The sequence below is a fragment of the Mus pahari genome, chromosome 1 (assembly GCF_900095145.1).
Source record: "Mus pahari chromosome 1, PAHARI_EIJ_v1.1, whole genome shotgun sequence".
NCBI classification, from domain to species: Eukaryota; Metazoa; Chordata; class Mammalia; order Rodentia; family Muridae; genus Mus; species Mus pahari.
Window position 1 is genome coordinate 36,537,149 of NC_034590.1, and position 12,079 is coordinate 36,549,227.

The window sequence follows — 12,079 nt, forward strand, 5'->3', positions numbered from 1 at the left end:
AATACTTGTCCTTCTGGAGAGTCCTTTGTACTGAAGGTTGAGATGAGCAACTGACCCAACACAGACAACTGCTGTAGGTCGAGTGTCCCCAGTCTGAAAATTAGATATCCCAAAGGCTGTTGAATCAAGTTAGCTTTTTGAGCATTGATGTGCAAAGTCCAAGGGTCAGTCTCTCACATTGCAAGCAAAACCAGTCAGTACAACCCCCATCCCCAACAAAACAAAAAATAAAAGAGCAACGACACAACCAAGAGTCTAGCAAATATTCCCAAGTCTAAACACTGAAGTCCTAAGCACACCTAGTCCCAAGCGTTTTAGATAAGGGCTACTCAACTGGTAGTGTGCTTTGAGAAGCCAGCCATTGGGGAAGGCTAGGAAGTCAAGCACAAGACATCCAATTCAGATCAGAAAGAGGCCAGGTGGCTTCAGGTTACCATCTGCCTCGGTTTGCCCTGTAGGATCCTGCAGGACAGAGCTTGAGGCCAGCCTTGAGTTGAAAGAGCAAAGAAGACAGTGGCAAGGTGAATTCTGGACTGCAAGGGAACTGACGGGCTTATCTTCCTGGGCTAGAAGTGTACCAGTCGGCCTGGATATGGGAAACCTGCTGGATGGGTTAGGGTGTGGTTTGACAGTAGGGAGGGTTGTTAAGGTCAGGAAGTTGAGCCTTACATCATCTCTGTGTCCTGACCCAGAGCCAGTCAGCACCTCCACTCAGCTCCATGACTTCCCCTGGATTCATGAGAAGGAGCAGCCACTGGACTAGGATGGAGCAACCATGCCGTGTCACTCGTAGTGAGGTGATGGTCTGTGGTGTTCAGAAGGAGAGGGAAACTTTGAGTATCCTATGTGGGGAAGCTGCATAGCAGTTCTGAGGATGAAGAGAAGGCTTACCGGGGCAAGAGTGGGATTCTGGAGTCAAGGCTATATTCAGAAGCAGCAATTTGCTTTGCTCTGGGTAACGCAAGTCCATGGATCATACATTGTGATGTTTGTTTGTTTGTAAAGCGAGATAGCTCTATCAAGCTCCCTCTCTAACCCAGCATCTACCTTATGTTTGAGGGGTTGCTCAGAAGGCTGGTGCAATGCACAGGCAGGAATTCCTATGCAACACATTGGCAAAGTTCTTGTCACGAATGTCGTGGATACGTTGTGCGGTGGCTCTTGGCCGTGGTGTGTTTATAAGCAGTTAGGAGCTGTAGAACAGTCAGATCCATTCGGGGGAGGACGGGGCGACAAGGCGGAGCTTCAGAGTTTCACTGTGGCTTCTGATGGGTCTTGGCTGGGTGTTTCCAAACTGGTTCTCTGTCTTCGCTTTTTAGATACTCTGTAGATTTACTCTGTACTCTCCATAGGCCTTTCCCATCTCATTATATTTTCTGTTAAGAGTTGTGCACATAATTCACCCTTAATATCAAGAGGCACATTGGCCTTGCTCAGCTTTGAAAATGTTAGAAAATGTAGGGGCCAGGTTCTGTAAAGGGACACGGTTTTGTTTGTAACTTGTGGGGAGGACCGTTTGTGAGGCAAGACCTCCATAATGAGGATGTAGCCTCATGAACTGGAGTGAAATTCTAATCCTTCAGAGCCTTGGTCATAGAGCTAGTTCATCCCTCCTACCCTCCGGGAACTACCCGCTGTGGAATTGCCTCCTCAAAACCTTCCAGATGAACTCCAGGTGTATCACAGTCAGATGGCTCCGTGGGGTGGTTCAATTTATACCTCCAAAGTAGAAGGGTTTTTTTTTTTTTCCCCCTTCTGAGCCTATGAAGAGGCCTGATGGGTTTTATGTGTCCTGAAATACTGACAGAGGATCTACACCAGTTGCAGTAGCCGAGGCCCTCCCGAGCGCTCTTACTTTCTGCAGTGCGATAACCCATCATTTATGTGAATGTGTTCATCACCCTTCCCTACCGTGTCTCTGAAGGAAAGCGTATGCCTTCTTAGGAAGAAAAGTGGTGATGAAATGGATAGTTTTAAATGTCAATTATGCCAGAATGGATCTCTGCTTGGAGAGTAGCAAAAAGAACCAAAGGCCTGGCTTTATATCTTTTTCTACTGCAAATGGAGCCATTTTATAATCGCAGGATACCAATGCCCATGATGTGCCTGGTGTCTTGTAGTAAAATTACTTTATAAATGTGCTTCCACGTTCAGTGAAGGTTTGAGATCCCTTTCTGGTTTTGCCTAGGATAATCGGTTTGTAGCCCTCGTGATTCTCTGTGTGTATATTGGGCCTCTGTTTACGGAATGCCTGGGGAATAAGATCCTAAGCTCAGTGGTTATCCTGCAGGATCACGGAGACTCACGGAAGCTGTATCTAAATGGCAGAGGGCTCAGAGTATCAGGAACGGTCGTCATGAAGACAGCTGCTGGAATAAGCAAAGCTGTTCCTGCCCCAGCACAGATGTGTGTCGGGGCTGTGTGAAGCCCTGACATCCAGGTTTGGAAAACAGCACATAGAGCTGGAGCACTGAGAGGGTGGCTTTAGGCCAGGGCCGGGGGTTCTGGGTGTAGGACTGCTATGATTGGGACTGTGGTATTTGTGTGGTGAGAGAGGCACAGGTGACACAGAAGTGAAGTGACTCTTATGGTAAGATGTCATGTGTGTAGGAACATCCCCGTGACAATGGCCCTGCTAGGTATTTTCCCTATTGTATGGCAAGAAGCTTGTCTTATTGCTTTTCTATTGCTGTGATAAAGCAGCCCTGAGTAAGGTGATGTGTAAATGAGAGCATTTAACTTGCTTACAGTTTCAGAGGGTTAGGGTTTAGGCTTGGGGGAGGAAGGAAGGGCGGAGAACTTACCTCTTGATCCACAGGCACGAGGCCGAGAGAGTTAACTAGGAATGATGAGGGCTTTTGAAACTTCAAGGTTCCCTCCCAGTGATACACCTCCTCCAACAAAGTCATACTTCCTAATCCTTCTCAAACAGTGTGACCAACCATGGACCAAGCACTCAAACATATGAGCCCGCGAGGGCCACTTTCACTCAATCCACAACAGCATAACTTGATAGAGACAACTTGAAGGGAGAAGAAGTTTTTTAAGCTCATAGTTTCAGAGGTTTCTGTCCAGCAGGGTGGGGGAGGCGTGTGAGAGTATGGCAGATCTGGGAAGGTGTGGTAAGACGTGGCCATTTAACTCATAGTATGGTGTCCACGGAGCAGAGAAAGAACCAGAAACATCAATTTAACCTTCAGCAGCCTATCCTTATGGAGATTCTAGTCTTCCAACTAGATTCCAAACCCCTAAAGTCTCCATTTTCTAAAATAGTGACTCTAACTAGAGGTCAAGAATTTACCATATGGACTAGTGGGAGATGTTTCATATTTAAGCCATGACACGAAGGACAACAGATGGACTATGTAGTCAAAGGTAAAGTGGGATCCCATGCTATAGCTCACATAGATGAGAAGACTTGTATATGAAGGAGAAAAGTACAAGGAAGACCTTCCCTCCCTCTTTCCCCCTCAAAAGAACAATTAATTATATGTCAGTAAACATTTTAAAGAGATTCAGGTTGCAGTAGTCATAATGGATTACTGCAAGAGGTTAGCTTTTTGTCTGTGCAAAGAACTCTTTTAAATCAATAAGAAAAAGATAAGAGAATTAAAAAATGGGCAAATATCACGAAAAGGAGATAAATGAACACTTCTCGTCTTCAATTGGGAAGCTGCCAAGATAGACAATGAGAGACTGTTTCATACCCGCAGTTTGGCAGATGGGGATGAACCAAGAATGGGATGAGCAAGGGAGGCTTTTGTGCCTTTCTTATTGAGGGCAGATTGGTTAAAAGTGCCCCAGAGAGCAACTGCATAGTTTATAAAAAGAACAGAATGTGGAACCCCATGACCCAACCATTCCACTCTTGGCTGTCTATGCTTTGTGTTGGCCGTGAGTTTAGTCAAGGTTTTCCAGAAAACCAGAAGTCAGGAGATCAACCTATTAGCCTATCATTTACATGTCTTAAGATTTACTGTAGGTGGGTTTATTTTATTACAGTTATTGGCTCACAAGGTCCTATGATCTGCCCATCACTGGAGATCTAGCAGAGCCCATGCCACACAGTTTTAAGAACTAGAATGTGGAGTGAAGCTTCCTGCCCAGGCCCAACAGCCCCATAGCACAGTGGGCAGGGCACTGATGTCTGGGCTCAAGCAGTCAGACAGAGAGCAGTTTCTGTCACCTCTTTGTTCTATTCAGGCCCTCCCTGGATTGTTGGTGGTCCCCTAAGCCTGAGAGGGACATCTGCTTTATCTAGGACATCAATTCAAACGCACATCTTCCAAAAATACCCAAATCGAGGTGGCCAGAACTCACGGTAGTTAGCCAGGTGTGGCCCAGTCAAACTGACACATAGAAATTACCATAGATCACATGAACTTTTTTTTTTTCTTTTGAAAGAAATTAAAACATAATAGAAACAGCCAGGCCCCTTTTTACATAGGAGAGAATGTCTTTACTGGTGTTGTGGGTCTAGTGGTGTGGGAAATAGAGACTAATTACGGTTCAGCCTGAGTGGCGGGTGCTCATGGGTCTATGTGCTCTCTATCCCACAAACTGATGGAAGGAGAGGTGGTAGGACCCGGAGACAGCTCAGTTGCTAATGCTTGCCTTGTAAACATAAGGACTGAAGTTTGACTCTCACAGTGCACATACAAAGACCGAGGTGTATGTTTTTAATAAATACCAGCACAGGGGAGGTAGAGACAGGTGGATCCCTGGGGTTTCCTGGACAGCCGGCCCAGCCCGCCCAGTGAGCAACTTTGTATCCAGTAACAAGATAGGGAGTGGTAAGACAGCTCAGCAGGCTCTTGTTCCTAAACCAGATGACCTGTGTGTAATTCTGGGAGAAAAGTGAACTCCTCAAATTGTCTTTTGACCTCCACATTCTCACTGTGACACTTCTTTGTTTACACACACACACATACAAATGTACATATAAATAAATGTAATAGAATAATTTAAAAACCAATAAAGAAATGAAGGGTGGATGGTATCTAAGGAATGATCCCTGATTTTCACTTTCTGTGCACATGTACCTGCCCACACATAAGCACATACACAAGATTATGTGTGCATGTGTGCACCTCAACACACATACACACACAAACACGTACACAAGACTGTGTATGTGTGTATGTCCATACACACACACACACACACACACACACACACACACACACACACAAGATATTGTGGTAAACACCACATTTGGCACCCATTCCCACTCTGTACTTGTGTGTCCCTTTGTGCCACCTTGCTTTCATTTCCTGGCGGACTAACTGGCTGGCTTCGGCCCCGCCTTTTCACAGATGGTGCTGCCTTCGCTTCTTTGCAGTGCTGGGATTTCTCATGAGCCAAGCTGTGCTCACTGACCTAGCCCGGTGTCCACAGCAGCTACATTCCAGGTTGCTTTGGGCCATGTATGCTCATCCATCTCTCAGGCACTTCTGAACCTCTTCCCAAACAAGGCTCACAACTCACCCTTTGCGGTGTTGGCTGGAAGCCTGAGCCCACGGCCCTGCCTTCTGTTGGTCTTCTGCTCCGGATCGCTAGTATTGGTGTGGACTCCTGTGACCTCTGATCCATGTCCTTAGCCCAGTGCTTCATGGATAATGGGTGCTCTGGAAGTATGGGGTCATTATTTAGTTCTACTTTCTTAGAATTAAGAATTTAATTAGAATTCAAGAGTTGTGGGTCAGTTGGGGTGAGCAGCTCATGGGCACTCTCTGATACTATCCTCTAGAAAAGGCATGAAGGAGACATGGTGGTGGCCCTGATTGTTTGTTCTCAGATTCAGAATGTGTTTTCAAATATTTGGAAACTTCTGCTCTGACACAGACTGTATGTGTGTGTGTTTTAAGTTGTGTTAAGAGAGGGGGAAAAAATCACCAACACCCTGTGTAAAAAGATGAAAAATGTGTTAAGAAACTCGCACAGGGAGCTGCGACTAGGTTGAGCACAACATAATTAGTGTGATTAAATTGAAGGAAGTCAGCCTTTTCTGTAGGTAATTTTTTATTAATGATATTCGGATTGGGTTAATTATGTCCAATTCTAATTAATGACAGCACTGTGCATGAATGCTTTCCCAAACTGTGTTCTGTGGAGTCCCAGGCGACGCTCCTGAATATAGTCCACATATCCCCAGCTGGACAGTCCCCAAGAGCCGTGCTAAATGCAGGCCTTGGGAAGTTCTGTAGGGAAGAAACCTATTTAATTCAATCAAGTGTACCTCTGCAAGCTTGTTCCCACCATAGTGCTGGCAGTTACCCATGGAATTGTTAAGCTATACCACACCTGTGCTTTGGACCCTTAGGGAATAACAGACACCCCTGTGAAGACACTCACAATTTTTGGGGGGTGTGGTGGGGTGGTGGGAGTGCCAGCAGTTCGGTTTTGGAATGAGCTGATGCCATAGAGGATAGGTGGGATTCTCAGCCTGCCAGTCAGGGCTCAGCAGGGATGGGTTTTAAGAGATTGTGAGGAAGCAGTTTATATGGTGATGCAGTCTGTGTAGGTAGGCCTGAAGTCCATCAGAAAGGCTGTGAAGAAGGGTAAGTGAGCTTCCTGCATGGACAAAGCTGCAGTGCAGCCCACAGGCAGAACATCCTTCTAAAGGATGCCTCAACTTCCTGTTATCTTGAGTCCATGAATTGGGAGTGGTGATTCTTGGTAGGGAGGGTGTGGCTTTGCTGAAGTAGGAGTGGCCTTGTTGGAGGAAGTGTGTTCCTAGGGGCAAGCTTTGAAGTTTCTTTAAAAACCTAAGCCAGGCCCAGGAGTTCTCTCTTCCTGCTGCCTGAGGATCCAGATGTAGATCTCTCAGCTTCTTCTCCAGCGTGAGGAAGGACTCTCTGCATGCTGCTTACCACCACACTTGCTGCCCACCATGCTGATAATGGACTAACCCTCTGAAATCGTAAGCAAGCCTTCGATTAAATGTGTTCTCTTGTAATAGTTGACTTGGTCATGGTATGCTTTCACAGCAATACAACAGTGACTAAGAGGTTGGTACAAGCGAGTGAAGTGTTGCTATGACAGGCATGACCATATCCTGCTTGTGGGCAGAATGTGGGTTTTAGTACATTGGATTAGAAAGGCAGTTGAATACTTAAAGCAGGGCTTAGTGGGCTGTCCTCATAGGAGCATGGAAGACAGTGGTGCTGAGAGCAATATAGACTGTGACGGCCTGGCTTGGGAGGTCTCAGAAGGGGATACTATTGGTAAGTGTCTTAAAGCTCATTCTTGCGTCATTTTGGTAAAGACTGTGGCTGCTTTTTGCCCTGCCCTAATAATCTCCCTGAAGCGAAATTGAAGAGTTTTAGATCAGTGGCTTTGGAAGAAGAGATGTCAAGACAGTCTAGTATTAGTAGTCACTGTGCAGATTTATAATGAAGAGGAACAGGCTGAGCAAAGGAAAAAGTACAAAATGCAGTTTGAGGAGAAAAGGAGCACCTGGAGGTGTCGTGGAGCTAAGTCCAGTGCTCAGAGTGAGAAAAAGCTTAAAGAAAATCCTGATGCAAAGCAGAGTAAAGGGAGTGGCGACCTCAGGGCAACATCCCGCTCCGCAAAGCTTCCAGCCGCTGAAAGGGAACAAAAGGAGAAGCTTCAGCAGTGAAGGAAGCATTAGGTCACACTTTAAGTCACACTTTGAAAGTCTCGTCGTCTTCACCAAGCCTAACACCACTGGAAGTCCAAAGTCTCTTCTGAGACACCTCTAGTTTGCTTTCTGTAGCTGTGATAAAATACGCCAGACAGAAAGCAACTCAGGGAGGAAAAGATTAGTTTCATTTTATACTTTACAATCCGTTATGGAGGGAGGCCAAGGCAGGCACTGAAGGCAGGGGCTTGAGGCGGAGCTCAAGGAGGGGAACTGACCGCTTACTGTCTTGCTCCTGGGCTTACAACTAGCTACCTTTCTTTCCTTATACAGCCTGGGCCCAGTTGTCTAGAGACAGTTCTGCCCACAGTGGGCTGAGCCCGCTTACATCAGTGAACGATCAAGAAAATGCCCTATATACATGCCCACAGGTGAATCTGATGGAGGCTGATGATGGTCTCTCTTCCCAAATTGACAACCAAGAATAACCCTCAGACACTGGAGACAACCTCTTAGCTATGAGCCCCTATAAAAAACAACCCCCAAAACAAACAAACAAACAAAAAACCTGTTATATACTTTTAATTAACAATAGCATGAAGATTACCACTCCAAAGAGGCATGGGAGCATAGCAAAGAAAGATCAGTCCATAGCAAGACCAAGACCTATAGTGGTATTCTTAATTTAGACTCTTTTAAGTTAGTTTTCATTTCACAAGCAGGAAGGACCCTTTACTGGGTGAAATCTTGCTCTCAGGACACCTTTCCCTTTGTTCCCAGTGCAGGGCACGCAGTGTTTTATTTTCCATGATGTTAATTAATAGCAATGCTGCTTACAACCTGCCTTGACGGCAACTGTACATTTCCTTTTGCAAACCATACACTTACATCTCTATTCTATTTGACCTCCTTCATTGTAAACCCAGATAAATTCAATATGTAGTAATGATATTACAGGATAAAGGCTTTCCTATTTGAAAGATATTCCCACCAAACAAAGTAGCTGATTATATTTTAATTCAGTCTCAAGGTCTCAGGTCAGAGGCAGGATGGTGTGAAACTCTTTTCCAGAACATAACATGAATGCCTCTGTTCTCCATCTCTGAGTCCTCATCGCCCTCTCAAACCTTACAAGCTACTTCCCCACTGTTTACTTTTCCTCTTGGCATTATTTTCTTTAGGCTCCCACTGGAATGGCACATTTAACTCCATTTGAAGCACATTAGAAATTTTCTAGTCCAAAGTTCCAAACTCTTCCACATTCCTCTTAGAGACTAACACTAAAGGGCTGAGAACCACACCACGGCCAGGTTCACCGTAGCTGTGGTCCCACTTTGGGTGCCAGTTTTCTTTATTAGCTAACTTTTTTCATTGTCGTGGCAAAAGCAACTTGAGAAAGGAAGCAGGGGTTTACTTCGACTTGAAGTTTGAGGATACAGCCTCTGAGGTAGGGAAGGCGTGCTGTCAGGTGGTTCCATGGTAGCAGAAATGGGTGTCTGGGACTCCTGACATGTTGGCGGATTAAGACACAGAGAGTGGACAGGCTACGCTATCTTGATGATGACTTACTTCCCGCAGGGATCTGCTTGTTGCAGTAAGGTTCCACTTTCTAAGTCGTTCTGTAGCTTTCCAGATGGTGCCATCGGCTGGGGACCAAGTGTTTAAACACTTGACTCCATGGAGGAACATTTCCCATTCAAACCACAACAGCTGCCCTGCCCAAAGTTTGCTAGAAATGTCCATGTGGTGTTTTTGCTGATTTTTGAATTTTAAAATAATGGATGTACTATTTTGAGATAACTTCTTTCACATCATGTTGTGCTTGTGAGTTATCCACTGGCGTTGAGTGTGGTTGTCATTTCCTGACGACTGCTGTTCTACATTTACGTGGTGTTGATATGCAAGAGTTTGTGGTTTCTTCATTTGATGGACAAAGATCCTTTTCCATTTTGTGGTCGTTATTGCTTCTAGGAATATCCTTATATGTTGGGTGCACATGATTGCATTTCTAGGGAGTCTCTCTCTCTAGGGATCTAATGGAGTGGCTGTAGGACCCGGATGCATTTGTGTTTTAGCGAACAGGACTAATCCATTTTCTGAAGTGCTTGTTCCAAATTCCACTTTCAGCTATAAGTGCCAGGGTTGAGTTTGCTTCACATCTTGCTACTAATTGCTCTTGTCAGCTTTAATTTTATATCTGGCAGATGTGTAGTGAGATCCTGTAGCCTAAATTTGCATTTCACAGAATACTAATGAAGTTAAATATCCTTTTAGAAGTTTCTTATTGTTTTTGGAAATCTTACTTGAAGTTACTTTGCAGGTATTTTGCTCAGTTTTTTCTGCTGGCTTTTTCCTTATATCACTTTGTTGGACTTCATATAGTCAACACATTTAGTGTGTTATATGTATGAGTACATGTGTGTTTGCCATATTACCCCAACATATATGTAATTGCTTTCTATCTTGGTTTCAAGGGTAGCTTCTGATGAAGGCTTATCAGCATTATATTTCAATTCAATATGGTAAATGTCCTTGTAAGGGCATTATACACACTTCAAAAACTTGAAAGCACTCTGCAGTTCTTTTAAAAGTTAATTAATAACTACGTATGGATAAACACCTGCAAGTACGTCCACATGGAGGACAGAGGAGAGGGCCAGACGCTCTGGCTCAGTTGTGAGCCACCATGTGGGTGCTGACAATCAATCCCAGGTCCTCTGGAAGAACAGCCAGTGTTCCTAACCACTGAGCCACCTCTTCAGCCCCTGAAATTAACATTTTTGCAGCTTTGTTGTTTTCACTTTGAGTTGTTTTTTTCTGAATTTCTGGGTTGAAGTGGATGCCAAGATTTGTTCTCCTTTTCGTGGGTGATCAGTATACACAGCATAAATTAATCAATACCTTCATGGTTCTGCTTGAGGTCTGGCGGTTTTCAAAGTTTGTTCTCATTCTCTTTCTCCCCCACAGCCATCCTAAGAAGGGCCAGATACCATTGCTCTTGGTACTGACAACTTCAAACTGTGTGAGCTCTGTTACTGCCTGCAGACTCCTCCAAGGCCTAATTTCCTAACCTCCAGGGCCCCTCCCACTTTCTCCAGTGTTATTGGTGCCATGTGCCTTCCTGGCTGTCTTGTTCTCCTCCTGGTCATATGTACCATCCATCACCAGTCTCGTGTCTGAACTACATTTGGGTAGGAGGCCGATCCCACCTCCCTTGGCTTGATGTCAACACTGAGGTGCCACGTTTTCACAAATGAGATCATTGACAGAATTCAGCCCCACTGGCCTATTTGTCAGAGTATAAACACTGCAGCGTCTTAATTACCTCACTTTTACAAAGCACTTGCTGCCCTGTGCATTTCTCCAGTTGTGTTCTTTGAGAGTGTCTTACTGCGTTTATCCTTTGCATTTCCATGTAAAATTTAGATTAAATCTCTCAGTTTCCATGTAAACACTTGTTTCTAAACACAAACCTTGCAGAGACTCCATTGATGAGATCCTTTGGGGTCCAGCTCCATCTTGAAGTTGACAATGGTATAACAAGAAGTTTTCCAGTCCCTGGATTTTTAATCTCCCTTTATTATGGTTTTCTTTCTTTCTTTCTTTCTTTCTTTCTTTCTTTCTTTCTTTCTTTCTTTCTTTCTTTCTTTCTTTCTTTCTTTCTTTCTTTCTTTCTCTCTCNTCTCTCTCTCTCTCTCTCTCTCTCTCTCTCTCTCTCTCTCTCGGGTCCGGCATGGCTTTGGTGGAGACAGAATGACATGGTTCCTGCCCCTGTGACAGGGTTCAGCCTTCACGAGTGTCCATGGCTGCTGTGGGCATAAGGTTTGTTTATATAATAACATAACATATTTTCACATTCCTCTGAGGAATGTCCTCCCTGTTAACATTAATGACTGCATAATAATCAGAGACAGCATAAGTCTGGGGGGCAAGGGTGTGGCTGATGTCTCAGCAAAATGGTGAACCCTGGGACTTTCAGGGCAGCCCTTAAGGCTGTGGAAAAGAACTCTAAAACCATGAGTCTGAAAATATATAATTTCTCAACTATGCAAAAAATAAGGATACAATATGAATTATATGGGGGCTTCATGAATCTAAAGGAACAGAGGCAGCTACACTATGAGCCAACTTGTCAGAAAGATACTAAGAAAGGTGATAAAGAAATGTAGGGAGTGTATGTTTTTTGGCTGTGGTGTCAAGGCACATTGGGATCTAGGCAATGGGTGCCACTTGAAGTGTTAAGAGGTGCCATCTCCTCTTCTCCTTGATAGAGTTTGGTAAATATTGGCAGCTTTTCCTTCCTTTTACCTAAGTCAAGGCAGGAACTTTTAGTAGCTGTCAGTCAGGAAAAATAAATGTATATCCACTTGTTCACTTGTGCTCTGACATACTTCAGGACTCCCTCTCTAGGGAATGGTGCCACCCACTATGGGCTGGCTCTTCCTATAACAATTAACTTAATTAAGACAACCCCCC

At 44.6% G+C, this 12,079-nt stretch overlaps 1 protein-coding gene across 4 annotated transcripts in view; it reads left to right on the top strand.

The window, feature by feature from the left end:
• Apba2 (amyloid beta precursor protein binding family A member 2) overlaps positions 1 to 12,079 on the top strand; it is a 223,923-nt gene that overhangs the window by 113,208 nt on the left and 98,636 nt on the right. The gene's annotated exons all lie outside the window — the stretch shown is intronic.